General features: G+C 39.3%; 1 protein-coding gene and 1 long non-coding RNA gene across 14 annotated transcripts in view; one reads left to right on the top strand and one right to left on the bottom strand.

Moving 5' to 3' along the window:
* The window catches only part of AOPEP (aminopeptidase O (putative)), a 567,977-nt gene that overhangs the window by 171,383 nt on the left and 374,548 nt on the right, over positions 1 to 22,046 (top strand). The gene's annotated exons all lie outside the window — the stretch shown is intronic.
* The window catches only part of LOC138161151 (uncharacterized), a 45,819-nt gene continuing 34,651 nt past the window's right edge, over positions 10,879 to 22,046 (bottom strand). The window contains exon 2 of the long non-coding RNA XR_011168290.1: positions 10,879 to 10,990. This is a non-coding gene — a long non-coding RNA (uncharacterized lncRNA). The remainder of the gene's footprint in view (positions 10,991 to 22,046) is intronic.

Here is a 22,046-nt window from a genome sequence, read left to right on the forward strand (position 1 = left end):
AAAATTCTCCTAACCTCCTTAACTTCTTTCATATTTATTTTGAGGTTAGATTATGAAGTTCAGAGAGGAGGAGGTTGAAGTCCCCCACTAGTATGGTTTTACTTTCTATTTCTTCCTCAAACTCTCTTAACTTCTCCTCTAAGTATTTGGATGCTATAACACTTGGTACATATATGTTCAGTAATGATACTACTTCATTGTCAATGGTGCCTTTTAGCAGGATATAGTTTCCTTACTTATCTCTTTTAATTAGATCTATTTTTACTTTTGCTTTGTCTGAAATTAGATTCTCTTGATGACTATTTTACCTTGTGGTTCTAGGACCTCAGGGAGTTTTCCTTGATTTCTTAGAAGATACTGTCCAGGCTCTTTTTTTCATTACAGCTTTCTGGTAGACCAGTAATTCTTAGACTATCTATCCTGGATCTATTTTCTAGATCAGTTGTTTTTCCAATGAGATAGTTTACATTTTTTTCTAGTTTTTTTTTTATTCTTTAGATTTTCTTTGAGTAATTCTTGATGCCTCATAGTCTCAGCTTCCACTTATCTTTTTGTAATTTTTTTTTTTTAAATTTTTAAGCAATCGGGGTTAAGTAACTTGCTCAAGGTTACACGGCCAGGTGTTTCTGGGTGGGTGCTAAGTGTCTGAGCCCGGGATTCGATCTCCAGGTCTTCTCAACACTGGAGCCGGTGCTCTTACTCGCTGTGCTACCTGGCCGCCCCCTTTTTGTAATTTTTAACCAATGTTTTCCTCAGTTTTTGTGTCTCCTTTTCCATTTGGCAAATGCGACTTTTTAAGGATTTGTTCTGCTCATTGATTTTTTTTTCCATTTTTCCAATTGTGTTTTAAAAATAATTGGTCTGTTTTCCTTCAGCTCTGTAGTTTGGCTTCTAATACCCTTCTGGAGCTCTTCCAAGGATGCTTATTGGGACTTGAGATCGGCTCATGTTCCCTTTGGAGCTTCAGATGAGGCATCACTACTGTCCTCCTCTGAATGTGAAGTTTGAACTTTCCATTCGCCATAATGGGATTCTAAAGTCTTTGTTTTTTTCTATTGTGATTGCCTATTTCCTGACTTTTAGAGTGAATCTGTGCCTCTGGGACACAGAGGGCTCTGACCCAGACCTCTTTTGCTGGGTGCTAGGGGCCTGGTTACTGGCTTTGTGTGCTATGGCCTCTGGTTCTTTCAGTTAGAGGCGATATCATGCTACAGCTCACCTAGTTCTGAGCTGGAGCTGGCTATTGAATGCCAAGACAGACTGAGGCCAGGACTTTCTTTGTTTCCCTGGGTTACATTGAAGCTCACAGTGTGAGGTTTGGGGGAGGGGTGGTCTGGCCACTTCAACTCCCCACCGGTGGTGGCTGGCATAATGCTGGTTTCTGCCGATTCCCCTGGATGTGTTAAGGCACACCTGGAGTTCCGGTGTTAGTGCTTGCTAACTGTGCCCCCTGGGGTTTGGGATCTCCCACAGGTCCACTGAGATGGAGCTTGTTTGGAAATCAGGTCTACTCTTCTCCAAATATAGCACTCTTATCCACTGTGCTGTCTAGCTGCTCTTACTGGCTAGTGTGGTAAGACAGTCTCTCCTCCTTACCATAACCTTCAGTCTATTTAGCAGAATGGGTTTTCCCTTCTTTAGTTAAGCATTTTGCCATTTAGTAAAAGGAACATTTCAGCAGGTGCTGACACTCAAGGTCAGACAATATGGATCTTTGTTTATTAACCTGAACTGCTGATGGCAAATGGCTATAAAGTCAGTTTGTTTTTATCTAGATGTAGAAATATATAGACTGACAGATTAAGAAAGTAAAATTAAATTTATTTAATTTAATATTCTGTTTATTTAATTTTACACAGTATGTAACTTACTATGTATGTATGAACTTGCCGAAAGAATGGAACAGGAAGGGTGGAACAGAAAGAGTGGAACAGGAAGGAACAGAGCAAATAAAATTAAATAAATAAACAAACAGAAAAGAAAGTAAAAATTAAAAAAGTAAAAAAAAAAGAATGAGAAAAGTAAATCCAGAAAAACTCCTGGGTAACCACCATGAATAATGCTTACTTTGCTTCTTCTTTAATGTAGGGACTTACAAGGGGTTTTTGCATGTCACTGTGCAGTGTTGGGGAAATTTAATCTCCCGGTGGGAAACCCTACAACAACAATGTACATCATTCTAGTGGGCTTCTATAGCACCAGTGCAATATTTCCAGTGCCCATGACCATTATAAATATACCTGCATGGTGCTCAATCGCAAAATATAACAGAAGATAGAAACAAAACATTTATTCAGACATCAGAAAACTGAATCCAAAAACCGATAAGTCAGTTCCATCATAGTAAAAAGAAATTAATAAACTATAACAACACAGAGAGCCACAGCATCCTTTAGCCTTCCCACAAACCAATATTTATTCACAAGGCTATCTGTCTCCCTCAGATGCATGATCTCCTCCCTCCAGTGCAACTTGTTCTGTCTCCCATCTTCTTATGAGCTCTGCTCCACCCTTCAGCAAACTCTTCCCACCACAGGCTTCATGTGATTACATTCAGTCTGTTAGGGGGAAGAGTTTATTTTCAAAGCAGGGAAAGTCTTCAAATTTGCTTAGGCTTATTAAGGGGCAGGGACGATCTTCAGATTCCCATTACCATTACAGCATCATCATAAGAATGAATAGAATCAAGGGTGCAATACAGAGGAAAAAATGTGACCATTATAATAGTGTGCATTTTTTAGCATTTTTAAGTGATTTGTTTGTGAAGTGAAAATTTGGCTCATTTAGATCTGTTCCTTATTTTATTATTGTGTTTGGAGAGACAAGCCAGGTATTTTTTGTTCTGTACCTTTTGTAGTGACATTGGTATTTAGATATTATGAGTTTGATTTGTAGCTTTGTGATGGACAGAAAAGTAGTACTTAGCTCCTTGTTTCGGCTATTCGAGTGCCTTTGAGGTAGTGCCTCTATCGTTCCAGGATCCATGGCCATTTAGATTGTAAGGCCAAGGATCCTGGAGGGGTGGAATGTGATGGCAAGCAAAGTAGTACTTAGCTCCTTTTTCAGCTATTCAAGTACCTTTGAGCCTCACTGGTGATTATATTAAGTCTTTATTGGAAACAGTATACATTATGTTGCCCTTAATAGATCTAAGGGAATTTGGAGATCTGCCCTTCCCTTAATAAGCCTAATGTCATCACACAGAACCCACAGTGGTAGGAACTTGCCAAAAGAGTAGAACAGGAAGGGTGGAACAGAAAGAGTGGAACAGGAAGGAACAGAGCATATAAAAGCTCAAACAGGAGCTGGGACAAAGCAGAACAGAGAGAGAGGATGTTTGTGACGTTGGCACTCTGTCTGTTGCTCTGTTAGTGTTACTTTGTCAGAGAGATGCACTCTATCTATTGTGTTACTTTGTCAGACAGAAGCACTCTGTCTGTTGAATTGTGTTACTTTGTCAGACAGGAGCATTCTGTCTGTTGAATTGTGTTACTTTGTCAGACAGAAGCACTCTGTCTGTTGATCTGTGTTGATTTCTCAGACAGAAAGTGAATTGAGATGATAGTGCCAGCAAAGTATGTGAATATTGTTGTAACTCTGTTAAGCTTAATGTGTGTAAATATTGTGGCTCTGTTAAGTTTTGTTTTCCTAGAAACAGAAACTGCGACAAGCTTGGGGTGAAACAATCCCCATGAGCTGTGATCAGAGAGCTGCCTATATGTGAATCCAGGGAACAGTCAGATGAATCCAAGGAAGAGCTGGGAGTGTGGAAGAGGAGCCATGGAGTTTGGAAGTCAGCCTCGAGTTAACATGAAAGAGCCTTTACTTGAATACTCAGTGCTGACTGATGAGACTGTAACTTACTGTGACCTAGAGGTGGATGACCTTTGTACTTTCCTCTACCCCTTAAGAATAATTGGCTTAAGGATGATTGGAAGCCAGCCTGGAGTCAAGATGAAAGGAGACTTTGGATTGGGTACTTCATACCGATTTGATGGGATTGTGACTTACTGAATAATATATTTTGTTTAAGACTATGTGGCCACCTTAGTAATAAGTTGTTATGTTATATTGCTGTGAATGTTTTGCTTTAGTTTATTGCTGAATAAATAGAGAGTTCACTATACTATATAATCAGAACTTTAAAATTTTTCACAGTAGCAGTCCTCAGGAGAGCTGCTCGTGATTGGCTTTATAAGTTTGCAAGGCCGCCTTCAGAACTAGAGTTTAGTATAACTTTGTATCATTATTTGAACTCTTTTTTGAATGCCTCCTATTTTTCTTTTCAGTCTGAGGGATCAAGTAGAATGGGATCATTGATGTTATTTACAGTAAAGTAGATAAACCTTAACACTGATTAAATGGTGCTAATTGGGATAGGGTTGTGTTTTAGCTTGTAAGAGGAGACCCTGAACATCCATAGGAGGTCAATCATATATTACAATAAGCAGAAATTAGATGAGGTTATCAAGGAGTAAACAGTGGCATAAAATTTAAAAAAAGCATCTATAATTTATGAAAACCTACAGAGAAAAAATTCTTGAAATATATAACACCAAAGAGTATGATAAAAAGTAATGCTCCTTTTTAATTAAATAGATGTAAGAAAAACTTTACAACAAATGATACTGATAAGACAGATACTTCTGTTTTTTTTAAAATATAATTTTATTCATTCTTTTTTTTTAACTAACAGTATGCTGTGATGGAAAGAGTATTGGATTAGGGTCAGAAATTTTCTAGCTCTGCTCATTATTATTATTATTACCTGTGTGACTTTTGGCAAACCACTTAGCAAGCCATTTTGGCAAGCCTAGCTATGGCCCTCAGTTTCTAAAGTGATGGGAGTTGGACTCGAGTTCTAAGGTCTCTTTCAGCTCTGAATCTATGATCCTGTGATCTGAAAACCAGAAGAAGTAGCACATGGGATGATGAGACGACAAAAAGCCAAGTGGAAAGAATTAGTAATGGATAATGTAAACAAAATGAATGCCTCAAAACCCCCAGATCCTGATATGTGCAGATCTCCAGGATCCATAAAAAATTGACTAAAGTTATTGCAAAGCCACAAACTCATTTTAAAAGACTCAGTTTAAATTTCACAACTTTAGAAAAAATACTAAAAAGAAAGAAGGAAGGAAGAAAGAAAAGAAAAGAAGGAAAGAAGGAAAAATACTAGAACAAATCTCCAAAAAGAGTGCATTTTAAGCTGTTAGAGAATAGGATGCTCTTCTCTCATGGTTTTGTGTAAAAGAAGTGCTGGGTGGATTAATCCAGTTTCATTCTGCAACAAAGATTTCAGGAAAGTAATAGATATTATTTGCTTGTTATTAATAAGGATATTCTGTCCTACACATCCCACTAAAGAGAAAATTCAAAAATATTCTAGAACAGCATTGCAGATTATTTTTAAATATTAATACTGTGTATGAATGTTCCAAGTGGACTTTCAGCAGTGTGACTGAGTGGTTATATATAAGCCCAACTCCTCTCTGTCATGTCAAAACAAGAAGAAATGTGGAAGATAAAACAAAAGAACAGTCATAAGAAAGGAAAGGAAATAAACACTTTCCAGAACTCTATCATGAAAAAAAAACATCCAGAAGACTGAAGGAATAGAACAAATAAAAAAAAGAGGACTTTGGGGTGGCCAGGTGGCGCAGTGAGTAAGAGTACCGGCCCTGGCGTCGAGAGACTCGGGATTGGTTCCGGCCTCAGATACTTGGCACCCACACAAAATAACTGGCTGTGTAACCTTGAGAAAGTTACTTAACCCCAATTGCTTTTTTAAAAAAAGAGGACTTCACAATTATTAAATACTATCAGTTAAAGTAAAAAACCTCCAAGATAAGGGAAACATAATGAAATAACTCAGAATCAGACCTCTCAGAAATGAGAATAGAATAATTGTAAGAATTCTGAATAAAAGAACTAAAGAAAGATATAAAGAATTAAATTAGGTTGCTTAAAGAAGATACAAATAGAGAAAATCAATTCTTTAGGATAAATGTTTGGGAAATTGTAGCAAAGCATTAGATACTGAGCCATGAAACATAAAAATACAGTGATAAAACAACTTGTGGCCTCTACAGATTGAAGCAATTGACCTTGAAAAGTTCAGCAAGATAATTTGACAATGCTCCTCCTAGGAAAAAAGATGAAGAAACAAAACTTTAAAAACCATATTTTAGGAAATCCTGCAAGAAAATTTCTTAGAAGTATGGGAATGACAGATAATACAAAGAGACTGATAGAATTCATAAGATACTAGAGAGAAGCCCCAAATCTTATTGTAGTCTCTAAATTCCAGGTCTTCAATATCAAAGAACACTAGTTTGAATCGTGTAGGACTATTCCTAAATAATGAAAAATGAAAGAAAGTCTGGAATGTGAAAAACCAAACTTCAGAGGAAGTCGGCTTGCATCCTGGGATAACATCTCTTGCAAATAATATAACATATACTAACATGAAAATAGATGGACCCCCAACTGGATCCCTCCAAATGCAACTATAACATTTAAAAGGAAAACTTATTACACAAAAGAAATAGTAATGGTAAACATAGCCATATGGTGTGAAAAGGTTAAGTGATGACTTATGAGCCTGCTTTGGAAGTCTCACCTTTATCTGAGAGTCATTGAGGGAACAAAGAAAACATCTAGGACTAGTCCCACAGAGAACAATCAGACAGAAATAGCCTAAAGGAAGAAAGAAGAAGGAATAGGGGGAAAAAAGTATTTTTTTTCTTGAAATAGGGATACTACAATACAAGGTCATTCAAAAGAATGATTGTGGTATTGGAGGTAGAGGAAAGGGAAAGTCTTGTTTTTTAATCATACTTATATAGGCAAGGTTACATCAGTATAAAAAAGATTTTATTATTGCATGCAAAATGATACAGAATGAAGCTAGTAGAATCACAATTACAATATATACAATAAGCTTATATAATATAAAGTAATAAAAGCCACAACTGCAGCATGCATAATAATAAAAGCAAAAACACTAAAAAGCTATAAACTCAGGTAAAATATAAAAAAAATACCTAATTATTAGATTTAAAATATACATAGTATCCTAGAATTAAAACTGAGAGATCTTTTAGGTCATCTTGTCTAACCTCCTTATTTCATAGAAGAGGAAACTGCACCTTTCTGCTAAAAATCAGTAAATTTAAAAAGTAGAAAGTAACCTGTATTCTGATGCAGGAGTTGCAATTCGTTTATCAAGTAGTTTTGCTCAACCGTTTTGGCGGAATGGCCTTTCCTTTGGGCAAGGAATACTGTTTAGGTATTTGTTGGGAAGTATCTATTTGTATCCAGATAAAATCTAAGTAACACAAAAAACCTATAAAGTATAAAACTTTTAGTTGCAAAAAATGTGCATAATTCCCAACCTTATCAATAGTGAACTGGTATGGTCACCACACTAATGGAGCACATGTATTCTTGTTGTCTATTATTATCTATTTTGGTTTGGTTCTACCTCTGAAATATTTCTTAAATCTTTCCCCTCATCTCTTTATAATCATCACTTTAATTCATGGCCCTTCACCGCTCATCTGGACTGTTGCAATGGCCTTCCAATTTGTCTTCCTGTCTTAAGTTTCTTACTCCATGAATCCATCCTCCACATACCTGTCAAAAGGATTTTTCTCAAGAATGGATCCCACCATGTCACTTCTCTACTTAGTAAACTACAGACTCTCTCTTGCCTCTGTAATGGAATATATCCGTTTTTCCTTTAAAAGCCAGTCACAGTTTGGCCTCAGCCTATCTTTCCAACCTTCTTGTATACGCCTTTCCTTGCCACACTGCAAATTAAATGCACTCTGTCTTCATATCCACTTCACATTATCCCTCACCTCCTTCATGATGCACCAAATATCACTTTCTCCATAATGTTCTTCCCGGTCCTCTCAACTGCTGTTACCCTCCTAAGGGTGTATGGGGTGTTTAGAGAGGACTAGCATCTCTGGTATGAGGGCTTGCCAAGCCCTTTTCAGGGCTGCTCTTCCCCTTTGGTATCCACCTTTGCCCAGCACCCTCCTCTGCCTCTGAGAAACTGTACAAGAAGCTCTGGCACAGCAGCCATACCCCAGTAAAATCATCTCGGGAGATGTGCTGAACAAGTGGGGAGTAACTGACAGGCTCAGACCTGATGGTGAGTGAGGGGGAAGTCTGTCCTAAGACGTGAAGACTTCCCCAGACAGAATGGCTGGATGAGAACGATTTGTTCCAATAGCCATGAAGGTGGCTGAAGCAAACGCTGACACTGGAGTGCTCAGAGCTTGGTCAAGCATTAAAGATGGCAAGGTCATCCACTGCATCCTGGGCCATGGACAGTCACCTTGACTTTTCCTTCCTAGTGGTCTTTGATGACTCTAGAAGATACAGTGAGGCTGATGACTTTGTGCAACTCTGCCTCACTTAAATCCAATTCCCACTTGAGTCAAGCTATCTCACCCCATGATGTCATTGATCCTCTTCAAAGATGCAGGATCGGGGCAGCTAGGTGGCACAGTGAATAGAGAGCACCAGCCCTGGAGTCGGGAGGACCTGAGTTCAAATCTGGCCTCAGACACTTCACACTTACTGGCTCTGTGACCTTGAGCAAGTCATCTAACCCCAATTGCCCTGCCTTCCCCCTCCAAAAAGTGAAAACAATATATATTACAAAATATAAAAAATGCAGGATGAAGAACAGCAGCAGCTGCCCCCCACCACATTGCTGTTTTGTTTTAAACTATTCTACATTGGTTTTTAGCATTTATATTACATCTATTTATTCTATACAGATGGTAATGACCCTGGTGATGACAGTTACCCTTTATATAGTACCCACTATGTGCTTCACACATGATCTTCATGAAAACTCTGGGAAGAGGTGGTGTTATTATCCCCTTTCACAGATGAGGAAACTATGGCAAACGGAGGTTAAATGGCCTGCAAGGGTCACACAATTAGTAAATGTCTAAAGCCACATTTGGACTCAGTCTTCCTAACTTAAAGCTTAGTGCTCTGTGCATCATACCACCTAATTGTCTACAAGTATGGCTTCCCCAAAAGAATATAAGCTCCTTGAGATCCGGATCTACTTTGTTTTTGTCTTTGTAACTCAACACCTAGCATAGTGTACTTGCTTAATAAATGCTTATCGATTGGATGATATTTCCCCTTGTACACAGAAGCATGCAGACCCTAATGGCCCTCACCTCCAGTTTTGCCTCCAAATTCTTCTTGTTACTTCCATCTTTTTCAGGGCAAAGTGAGCAAGGATAGAAGTAGAGGCAGAAGGAAAATCATCATGGGCCAGGGCAGCATTGATACAGTTACCGATTCAGGAATCAGTCAGTCAGTCAAGTATTTTACTAAGTGCCTTCTATTTTCCAGGCCCTGCACTAGGTGCTATGAATGTAAAAACAATCCCTGTCCTCAAAGAGCTTACACTCTAATAATGACCCTGCACCATTTCTACTTCCCCGCCATTCTTCCTGAGACCTTATGGGGGATCATATGATCTTTTTGAAGAAATCCATTTTAAAAAGATGGAAAATAAGCAAGACATTAATTTTTCTTAGACTGGTCTTTGACCAGATGAAAAAAATATATAGTTGTGTGGTTTAGATTAAATGGTGTGACTGAAGTGCCAGAAAGAATAAAAAGAGAATTCACTTTTGTATAGCTGATCTCCAGCCTTCTACTACAGCTAAGTCTCATTCCATAGAACCAGTAACATTAACGTTGGAAGGATTTTAAGAGGTCATCCAGTCCAAGCCCCCTCATTTTACAGATGAGGAAAGTAAGGCCTAGAAAAGTTATATGATTCCCCAGAGTTCCATAGCCGTTAAATCCCAAGGCAAGGATTGGGACTCCTCAGGTTTCCTGTTTGTTCCATATGTTTTTGCTGTGTCTTCCATTTACTTTTGTTCTATCCTCAGTGCAACAGCAGAGCAGCTAAAAGTCATCTGCTGTATACACATCTTTTATTTAATTAAAAGTGATTATTAGGTCTCCCTTTGGCTTCCTTTTCTCTAGACTGAATAGTCCCAACTCCTTGTACTGCTTTCTGTGGTCCATTTTCCAACCCTTTAATCATCTCTTTTGTTGTTTGCTGAACTACCTCCAAGTTTCTGTCTTTACTCATATATTTGGGAAGTCTATAATAGGAGGAAACTAGTAAAGGGCTAGCCACTGCTGAGTCTGAAAGAATACCTTCATGCTTGCCATACATTTCTCAGTTTTAAACTATGAGTATACCTATATTTGACATCTTGTGTATCTTTGTTAATAAAACCTACATATTGTTGAACTCAGTCAATTTAGGGAGAACCAGCACCAGAGGTAAGTAAAGTAGCATATATATTTGTTACATTTTTTAGAAAGTGTCAACATTTAAAAAAAATTATCTCTTGTGTTAGGATATTCATATTTTTAAATGTCCGATTCTTCTGAGAGACCTAGAATGCTTCAAGAGAAGGTTTTCATTACTTGTCACAAATGCCTATATTTTTGTGCCAGAAACAGTCTGGCCTTCATGACCCGTAAGTATTTTGTGATGTCAGAGTGGACAGTGTTACAGAAAACTCAGAGCCTTAGCTGGACGGTAACACACATTCGTAGGTTTACAACAATGAAAGAAAATAGGTCTTTGTCATTCGTGAAGAGTGTAGGGGATGGAAAGTTTTTCTAGTTTTCTGACCTTTTCTAGGATGTAGATGTAATGCCTCCTCCCCATTGCATTTAAATCTTTAGTCTTCAGGGGAAGATGATGAGTATCACATGTCCAAGGCATTCTGTGGACCCACACATGTAAAACTAGCTCACGAACCCCCATTGCTACCTTCACCTTTAATAATCAGCCAGTTGACACAGCTAGCTCAAAGCAAAGGCATTTATTGAAACGGCATGACATTAAGAGAAGTAACAGAACATCTCTCCTGGTCTTCTCAAACTTGGAGTTCACTCCTTCCACAAATATACACGGTTTCTATGGGAACAAGGAGCACAAACATAGAGGTTAGTATTAAAAAGGCACCCACCAAGAAGTCCATGTGGCAGCAGAAACTCGGAAGTTCTGACACTGCTTGACCTTAGTGTCCTTGTCTTTCTGGTTTTCTCAGGCTACTCCTTTTAGGCTCAGTTGTCTCTGCTAGGCCTGCTGCTTTCTACAGGTCACAATTCCTGATTACCCAGGCTAATTCTTTCTTTCTTTACTGTCGAACCACCTAGCAGGGATGTGACTGACCCAGTGGTTAGCCACCTTATAATTATGTCGGTCTTAATTGAGGGCCCTCTTCATACTTCCTAAAGGAGAAGTATAAATCCCTAGTCTTACATTTCCTTTATAAACTATAACGAATCACTCCCAGTTTCAGACCATCTATTGCCAGTAGGTACATAGACTGCATACTTAAGGTGTGACCCTATTAGGACGTCATGCTCTTTATAAACTGTGAATGCAACCACTTAACAATACGAAAAGAATGAAACCATCGTGCATTACTATCTCTGCTACCTCGAGGACTCGACTGATTAGGGGTTTCCTCATAAGTCATAACTTCTCCTGGCTTATTTGCAGATCACCAAGACTCCTAAAAGGAGGTTTTGAATTTACAAACATCAGCTGTTCCCTTCTCTGAGTAGCCTACATTTGTACCTGTTGAACTGTCTGACTAGTCCTCCTTCCTGCCTCAGTTATGTTGTGTTCCATTTCTTTCCGCCCAGGCACTAGTGTTCCTCTCTCAGCTCGCTCTCATTTTCGAACAGTGAGAGTAATGCAGTAAATGTGGAATTCCTGCAGGAGTTCAGGTCAATAAAACATTGCCCTTTCAAATAAATTCTGTATTTTGCCACAGCCCTGATCTGAATAAATGGAAAGTGTGTGCTATAGAAGAAGTTGGAGAAAGAGCAAGTGATCCATTTTCTCTGAATGTTATGATTGAAATCTTAATTATTATCCTATTAATTAGACATGATAATGGAATGGATGGAACACTGGACCTGGAGTCTAGAAGACCTAATTTCAGATTCGACCTCAGATGCTAGCTATGTGACTGGGTAAATCCTTTAACCTCCATCTGCCTCAGTTTCCTCATCTGTAAACAAATATTAAAATCACCTGCCTCCCCAGGTCATTATAAGAATAAAATGAGATAATTGTTGTAAAGCTCTTAGCAAACCTTAGAGATGAGAGGGAATATCAAGCCCTGCCCTCCTCATTTACAGTAGAGAAAACTGAGGTTCAGCAGGTTATTTATTAAATGTTTGTTATGCACCAGTTGCAGCGCTAAATGCTAAGGATACAAATGAAAGCAAAAACATGGTTCCTGTCCTCAAGGAGCTCATACCCTTGTGGAGGCAGATGACATGCAAATAACTCTGTAGAGAAACAGATTTATAGTGTAAGGTAACCTGGGAGGGAAGACACTAGCAGCGGAGAGGTCAGGGAGACTGAGAAACTTCTGTGGAAGCTGATATTTTAGCTGAGTCATTAAGGAAGCTAGGAAATGAGGGAGACCTTTCCAGGAGTGGAAGGCAGCCAGTAAAAAGACATGGAGAGGGGATGAAACTGTTTACTTGGAAGAATGTTGGACCCCTTCGCTGACCTGGTGGCAACCCTGAGGCTCTGGATAAAAGTGAGGGAGATCTCTTCCCCCATGTCCTATGGAAGAAAGGTGCAGTCCTGCAGCAGACGCCTCAGTAAGCATTCATGATGTGCTTAGTATGTGGCTCCCTGATGGGGTTCCCAGGTAGAGGGAGTGGCAGATCAGAGAACACTGAATGGGTGGTAATGCCAGTGAATGCGTGTCCACCTCTTAGCTGCCTTAGTATAGATAACCTTGAGCCATGATGAGGATTAGTGACTGTGGGGAAAATGCCATCATTTGTGCTGAGGCCCATGTTCCTGGAACTTCTCCTATGCATTATCATTGCTTTACTTTGGGAGATCCACATGAACTAACTGTTCCTGCCACAGACTGTGATCTATGATATGGTCTGTCTGAAGGAGAAGAAGTGAAGGCTGGATTTCTGACTTTGTTTCTTTAGGAGAACGTTCTACATTTTTTTGGTGTCTTCTTTTCTAGTACTATAGATACAAGGCATCTAGCAGGATTTAGTTCAGGGATGTCCTGTGATTAATGGCCCTAAATCCATTTAAATGCTAAAAGATTCTCTAGAAGGTCTTGTCACCAGTGGATGGGTAGCAGTAGGAGCAGTGTCTGGTTGGGAACTGAAAGGTCCTTGCCACACACACTATTTTTCCCCACAAAGGCAATGAAGCTGTCTTTGAGACATTCTACAGGACCAAAGCTCCAGCTATTGGTTTTGCTTCCTTTTCATTAGTGGTTGGCACTCCTCAGTCTTGATGGACTTCCCAGTTCCATGGGAGTTGACGCACCTTTCTGACTTGGCATGCCTCCTTGGCAAATGCAGTGGCAAGGGGAGCTGTGCCCAACCAAACCAATGCTGCATCTTTGCTGAATATCATTTCCAGACTGCTGTTGGGTAGACTTTTTGTTAAATGATATATGCTAATATCTGATTTAGTTTCAGTGTTGAGTCTGAACCACTGGTCAGACGTGGCCCAGAACATATAGGTTCTTCCAGATCTTTCTCAAACCACCAAAGAAATAATGACTGTGCCCTGCCTTTTCTCTATCCATTTTATTCGAATTCCTTTCCTTTCCTCATTGCCATCATGGCCTCTTTTTCCACTTGGATATACACAGGTGTTGAAACCAGCCAAGGATTTTCTTAAACGATTCCTTCAGAATTATAACTGTAATTATGAGTTTTGATGTGCACTCTGTTTATTCACTCAGTGTTTCTTAGCTGCTTCTGGGAATATTCCCTAATGCCGACTGGAGTCAAAAAAGAAATTGCTACCTCTGCAATTATGCGTCTCCACCCGATTGTCAATTTAAGATCAAAACAAGATTTTGAGTACAGCAAGGCAAAGCATACTCTTTTTTTTTTTAAACTAGGTTGTTTAGCAGCTCAGTTAATCTGCAAATCGTGAGAATCTGTTCCTGAGAACAGTTGTAATAGGGCGGAGTCTGGAGCAATTATCTTATACTACCAGCAACTAATTATTTAGTTAATTATGGAGTAAAGGGATGAAATTTCTATTACCTAAATTCACTTGTCTCCTAAATGAAATTGTGCAAGTTTACTTTTACCAGGGTGAGAAAAATAATTTTAGAAATATAGAAAGTAATTTAACTTTTTTTTCCTTTCAGTTTTACTCTCTAATAATGGTAATGACCTTCTCAAATCTTGAAAATACAACTGCTTTCCATTTAGTAAACATCCCCCCAACCCCCACTCCTTTGGCACATGTGTTTCTCTGTGTTTTTGATGGCACCAAAATTAACGTGGCTGTTTTTATTTAACAGGAACAACTTCAAGTTTTATATCACACATCCTGCCAAAATATCCTTGGTTTTACCCTGGCGTCTCCAACCATATTAGTGTGACTCTGAAAATAGTGTTCTTTAACTGCTGTTGCAAAGACAGCAGAGGGAGCATTAAAAAAAAATTAATGGGTCTCACAAAAAGATCCTGTTTTTAAAACTGTGCATGCCTATTATAGAGATCAGTTTACAAATCCTACTGTATATGTTTTTGACCTCTATTTATATTTTCTGTTGAAAGGGTGATCGATGCATCGGTGGGAGACAAACCATCTGTCTCTTAATTTTTTGCAAAAAAGAATATAATTTTATGGACACCACAGTTCTGTCTCCTCAGTGCAGGACACCCAAATTGTCAGAAGGCATCTTGCCAGAGGAATCAGTGTCTAGGATTGCCAGAAAGTTGGGCTCTCAAATTACAATTATAAATACTCTAGGAAATACACATTATTATCTAGCAACATAGTCTTGTGCTGGCTGTAGCACAGAAACTCACTTATTTAGAATAAACGAGTAAACATTACATTGCAAGTGATGAACATCCTAATATGTCCTGTAACTTTGAGCAAAGGATTTGAGTTGGAATGTGAAGCCTGATTTTTCTCTTGGCATGAGTTTGAGAGAATGTTATTTCTTAATTTAGTAATCAGATAGTTAGCAGAGTTCTTTGTGATGCTCCTGGAGAAGTGGCTACATTTTATTCAATTCTGGGAATATGATTAAAGCGGCCCCCATTGGCATGGTTAGAGTTAAGGCTGTCTTAGTTTTTCCAGCATCAACTCATATTTCAGGAGTTTATACCTCAGCTATTAAAAATTTACTCCTAGCTGGAGAGTTGGCATAGCCAAGCTAAGCTGAGGAATAACCTCTATATATTAAAAAAAAAATTTTAAAGGATAGTGAAAAAAAATTCTGTTCAGCTATTTATAACCTCTATATCTCAGGGAAGCAAAGAAATTAAAAGAAAAACCTTTCTTTTTAGCAAACAGCAGTGATCTGCTGGTTTTTTAAATGTGCGTTAGTTACTCCTAAAACGTAGGGATGTGAGAAAAACAACAGGAGATTGCAGCACAGAAATGCCTCTGCTCAATCCCCTCCCTCCCTCTCCTCCTCTCTGCCCCCAATAGCTGCTTCAGATTCGCTGTAGCAGAGATCTTGGCAGCTTCTTGGAGGCTTCTCCTTTGTTTCTGCCAATCAGTGAAGTCTGGCCCAGTCACAGCTCTGAGGACCCACCCAGATGTGGAGCAGACTCTGCCTGCATATGGGATCCAGTCCTAACCCCTCACGATTTCTTCCCCATTTCATGAGGGAAAGAGAGAATTCCACTTATTATGTGCCTAACTTCAATTCCTCCTCCGCGCCCCCCCCCCCCATGCCGCCAGCGCCTCTCTACTGGGGCTACATTTATACAGGCAAGGCTGTGTATATGGCATTGTCTTCACTGATGATTCAGAGCTGCTGCTTACACAAAAGCACTCTGTTGATTGTTTTAGGCCACTTTGCAGTCTTATTTTGTTTTGTTTGCTTGTTTGTTTGTTTTCACCCAAATTTTAGTGGTTACAAAAACAATTAGAACAGTATGGATTGTGGCAGGAGAGTCTGAGTTGTTTGCGGTAGAGTAGCCCCACCTTGGTTTAACTTGCAGAGAACTGAAGACACCTGGGAGAAGCCAGCACCTATCTGCTGACCCACTGCACATAGCCTGGCCAGGACAGAGGACTAGGCTGCCACTCCTGCCATTTTGTGTTGAGTTTGTTTCATTGGTGAAGGTCAGAAAATGGCTCAAAGGGTATAATGTGACTTTTGTGGCAAGCCCAGCTATGAAGGAATGCTCTAGAGCTCCTCTAGGCTTTTTCACCTCCTCCAGAGTTCGCCTCACTGCATTAGTGGGTGGTGATGCACGTGTGTGTACTCTGTAGCTTGTAACCAGGAATATTGCAGTTTGAATTTTAAGGAATTTCATTAGAATATAACATGGTAGGGTATGTGGAGTGTTGTCCAAAATGTGGCTGAATTTAGAAGACAACAAGTTGGCCCTGGAAGTGTGGTGGGGGGGGGGGTCTAACATGAGAAATATAACGGAAAGGGGAAAGGACAGACAGACTTACCAGCTGCACCCCTCTATCCGGGATTGAGAAAGTTGGAGCCAGATATCTCTTCTTCCCAAATGCCACCTTATCTTCAACATTCCTGGCCCCTCCTACCCCAAACTGAGACAAGTAGGAATGATATCTGTGCCTCAAGTTTCCTCATATATAAAATGAAGCTTTTGGGCACAATGGCCTCCAAGGCTCCTAGCTCTCGATCTGTGATCCACAGATCTTAACTGGATATCTGGGCACAGGAGAAGGGTTGGGGCATCCTGGGGTTGTCCCACCTCTTGGCTTCTAGTCGGACTAATATCTATCAACCTGCTTTTCTGGCCCTTTCCCAGAGCCTTCCTTGGGGTTTTCTAGAACTTAGTTTTATACAGAGGTATAACTTGTAATCACTGCGACAGCTGCCATAAAACAATCTCTCTGTTTGGAAGGGTTTGGACCTTTCCCCCTAAGCCCAGGATCAGCGGGAAGAGAACAATGGTGGGGCTACCTACAGGCACCAGGGGCAACTCTATTAGGCCAAAAGGATGGGCTTCCTGATTTCACCTTATCACACCCTCACGTTGGGGGCAAGGCTACTTGGGTATATGTCTTTGACTTTAATTTGGGTCGGTGGTTTAGCTCTTGATCCTGCCTTTTTAACTTAGTGAAAACAAGACCTTTTACAGGAAGCCTTTCCTTATCCTTAAGTTATGTATTTCCTTACTGTTTACAAGCAGTGTGCCCTCTTCCCCTAGTAGAATATAAGCTCCTTAAGGAGAGTACTTGCCACATTGTAAGCATTTAATGAATGCTTGGTGGTTTCAAAGCTATCATGGTTTGCAGGGGTGAGCTCCTTCCCCTACTTCATGTCACTGTCCCCTGGGTTCTGTCTGTCTCCTGACCTCAGACTGAGGGTACTTTTCCTACCTCTTGGCCCCAGCTAAAAAATGCCTCATTAACAGCTCTGAACTTCAGCCAGTGAGAGGAGAATGGAAGAATTCAGTGGTTCAAGTTCAAGTTACCTTTTTAGATCTGAGTTAGACTCTTAAGAGTTAATGGGAACTTGAGAGGTCTCTGAATCCAGGGATTCTTAACCATTTGTGTACGTGTGTCATGGGCCCCTTTGGCAGTCTAGTGGATCCCTTCTCAGAGTAATAGTTTTAAGCAGTTGAAGGAAGTGTGAAATTTCAGTAAGAGATTAATAAAGATGTATTCTTTGCCTACATAAATTCACAGATACCTCTCCCCAGCCAAGTCTATTGTAATCTAGGTTAAAAAGCCCTAATCTGGTGTAACCCTTTCATTTTACAGATATGGAAACTGACCTCTCCATCTCTCCAGTGCTTTCATCAAATTACATTTTGTATACTTTGTATATGCAGAGTCTTTCAAAAGTCTTAGTGCAGTTTTAATCTTTTATACCTTAAAAGTATAACTTTGGGGACACCCTGCATTTTTTATATACTTATATGTATATTATATATGTTCATGTATATTGTTCCTTCCTTTCCCTTTCCTCTCCCTGTTGCGTAGAATGTAAGCTCCTAAAGGTCTGGGACCGATTGATTTTTGCCTTTATATCTCAAATACTTAGCGTAGTGCCTGAGTATAAAACCCACTTAATAAATGCTTGTTTGCTGAGTGAATGAATGGTTGTTATTCACAGATTAAGAGCTAGAACCCAAGGCCAGGGCTTGGAGTCCCTGCTGTGCCAGTGTCTTCTCCCAAGATAATTCTTCTTGTCAGGTTGCTGACCCTTTTACAGCATTCCATCATGTTCTCCTCTTCTTCATTGGATTGGGGAAGGAATTCACAAGATTATGTGGCTATTTTTATTTGCTTTTCCTAAATCAGCATGAGAGCAAAAAATTCTCTTAGACCCTACATATTTCCTTATACTGTTAGTACACTCATATGATCCTTCTTTAAAATCATGTGGGAAATGTTTTAAGACTACTCCCTCACTATTTTAAGCTTGGGACTCTGAAGTGATCCTTTCCTGACCTGTCTGGCCTTTGGCCAGATAGGACATTGGACAAGCCAGAAACTGGTCCCCAACAGAAATAAGCAAGTGGAGATAAATATTTACCTTACTCTCTAATGGGACCTCTAGGTTTTCAGGATCAAAAGCCTACTTTGTGCTCCTCTTACTTAGATGTTATTGATGGTACGAGTACCAAAAATGAATGATCTGTAAACTCTAGATTATCCAATGTCTAGGCATTTCAACCTTCATCTACAAATGCTCACATGTTTGTTGACTGTGTTCTACCACCTGAATGGCACAGAAAGGAGCAGCAGCAGAATTTCCAAATGCCTTGATGTCTGACCCTGTCTCATTTATTCCCTTAACATGAGGTATTTTTTGGTCCAGTTACCTTCATGACTTCAGATGGCCTAATGTAAAGCTGTAAACAGATATAATGGTCCTTTTATTGGAGTGTCTTTGGGACTTAGATACACAGCCTGAGTATTTGTTTTCAAGATTGTAATTCTAGGTGAGCTAGAACATTAAGCATCATTGGGCACTTAGCCTAAATTATTAAATGGGGAAAGGAAAGGAAAGCTCTAACTCAGGCCAGTCCTTTAGCAATCTAGGTTCTATATTGGAATGAAATGACATACTCAGAGTCCATTTAACAGTTAACAAAAAGAGGTTTACTTAGCCTGAGTTTGGAGCGATATTCAGCAAGAATGTTTAGTGAGGACATCTTGCTGACTCAGTTGAGTGCAGCTTCTGTGGAACTGATTTCATGCAAATTAAATAATCAGATACAAGGAACAATAAAAGAATTATCACAATCACAATTCAAAAATCATTAGCTCCAGAATACCTGGAAGTATACATCTTGGTGGTCAAAAGTATACATTGGAATCTCACTATCTTTTATAAACCAATGAATGGCAAATTTCTGTTCTACAAATATAGACGTCAAGATATCCTTGAGAATTTAACCAATGAATAATACTGGAACATCAGTATAGACTCCCCCCCACTCCAAATGGTCACAATTGTCTGGATACAAGCAATATTTTAAATAGATATCACAATACCCAATAATTATAATCTCCAAGCTACAATCGATGAAAAGCTTTCATATTAAAGAGATGTAGTGGAAGAAATCTAATCCATGTGGAAATAGGATAAAATACAAATAGCTGTCATCCTCCTGTCTGTTCCTAGAGCAGCAGATGAAGATGCTTACAAGGGTCCTCCAGAAGATGAGCTTATATCCTAATACTTTTATTCAAATAAAAAAAGTAATCCCTTTATCCATCTATATAATAGTCTACAGAACCTTAAACAAAAAAGAATTGCTATGAAGAAGTGCTTTTTTAGCACTCATCCTATCTGAACTCATGCAAGATGGAAAGGAATGTTATAATAGCTGACATTTACACAGTGCTTTAAGAGTTATAAAGCACTTGATATAAACTCTTGTATAAGAAAAAAAATGACATGGATAAAATTAAAATCCTGTGCCATAGATACTGTAGCTATTAGTATTTTATTTTTTCTAAATTACATGTAAAGACAATTTTTAGCATTTGTTTAAAAGACATTAAGTTCTGAATTTTCTTCCTCTTTCCCTTCCCTCCTCCTTCATAAGAAGTTAAGAATTTAAAATAGGTTATATATATGCAGTCATGCGAAACATATTTCCATAGTAGTCATGTTGTAAAAGAAGAAACAGACCAACACAGACACACACACACACACACACACACACACACACACACAGAAAGTGAAAATAGTATCCTTTGATTTGCATTCAGGCTCCATCAGTTTTTTCTCTGGATGTAGCTAGCATATTCCATCATGAGTTCTTCAGAATTGTCTTGGATCATTATATTGCTGAGAATTAAGTTATTCATAATTGATCATCACACAACATTGCTGTTACTACATACAATGTTCTCCTGGTTTTGCTCACTTTGCTTTGCATCAGTTCATGTAAGTCTTTCCAGGTTTTCCTGGAAACCTCCTGCTTCTCATTTCTTATAACATAATAGTATTCTGTTACATTCCTATACCACAACTTGTTTAGCCATTCATCCCCTTGTTCATCCTAACTGATGCACGTACCTTCAATTTCCAATTTCTTTCCACTACAAAGCAAGCTGCTATACTCTAGCTATTATTAACCCACTTTTATAGATGGGGAGATGAGACTCTTTGAGGTTAAGTGGCCTGCCCGTAGTCACACAGGTAGGATCTTCTGTAGGATTTGAATCTAGATTTTCCTTCAAGTTCAATACATTAGCTACATTCCTTCCCAGTCCACCAATACAACATCTCTAGGAGGGGTAAACCTAAATGAAAGGATAACCTTAATAATATTTTTTTAAAGCAATTGGGGTTAAGTAACTTGCTCAAGGTAACACGGCCAGTTTTTTCTGGGTGTGGTGCTAAGTATCTGAGCCCGGATTCGATCCCAGGTCTCCCGACTCTGGGGCTGGTGCTCTTACTCACTGCACCACCTGGCAGCCCCTAACCTTAATAGTATTAATGCAAAAATATATAGTGTGGAGTTGGTTCTATGAACACTGAGGAAGGGGGGATACTTACCATCACTGAGTTTTCAAGGAAATCTTTATGGAGGAGATGGAACTCAATTAATAAGATAGCTGGATAGGGCATTCAAGGCAAGGGAAATAGCATGACCAAATCTTGCTGAGGCATGGATGAGGATGTGATAGCTCATTGTCAAATATTATGAAAAACTCAATGGATCTAGCCAAAGTAGAAGGTTCTTCTTATTGGGAAGTAAACAGAAGTAAGTTCAGATTGATAAGGGGGAACTGACTGGTAAAAGACTTTGATAAAGAATGCAGACTTAATATGGTTGACAATGGAAAACTATTGCAAGTTTTTTAATGGAGAAGTTTATATCAGCAAGCACCCCAGTGTCCCCAGGATGGATGCCAGCACAGGTTCTTAGATCTGCTTTGTTAAAGGAAAGCAACTTGAAATGGGTTAACAAGCTTACTTTAATCAGTCAAACATGTATCCTTTACCTAGTTCAGGGGGAAAAGGTCAGCACCCCGAACTTCAGGATATACAAACAGAATTATCAAGACAGAGAAACAGATCAAGTAGACAGGTTTCCAAACTGTCCAACCGTTATATCCATACCAAATCAACATCTGGGTTTTTCAAAGCCACGGGGCTCTCAACAACGGCTTCCCAGAGTCTCATCTGATCAAATCACAGAACACTTCTCAAAGTGAGCCCCAAAGCAAAGCCTCACATCAGGGATTATATAGCCTTCTCCTGGGTCAGAGAATGTAACCACCCTCTTGATCCACTGCCCAATCACACAGCATCAAGGTGTGGGCATTCCTGAAAACCAAGCCTCCTGCCACAGGTTCCATGTGACCACATTCAGCCTATTGGGAGGCAGAGTATATTTTCAAATCAAGGAAGGTTCTCAGCATCTCTTAAGCCTATCAAAGGGCCTAAGGGCAGGGAAGATCTTTAAGCATTTCCATTACAAAATTACATGCTAAAAGCAACATTTTAAGTAAATTTTTGGCAGTTTTTTAC

This window comes from Petaurus breviceps, unplaced genomic scaffold, assembly GCF_028583685.1.
Source record: "Petaurus breviceps papuanus isolate PSGF00001 unplaced genomic scaffold, PetGlider_PUasm1.0 183, whole genome shotgun sequence".
Taxonomy (NCBI): Eukaryota; Metazoa; Chordata; class Mammalia; order Diprotodontia; family Petauridae; genus Petaurus; species Petaurus breviceps.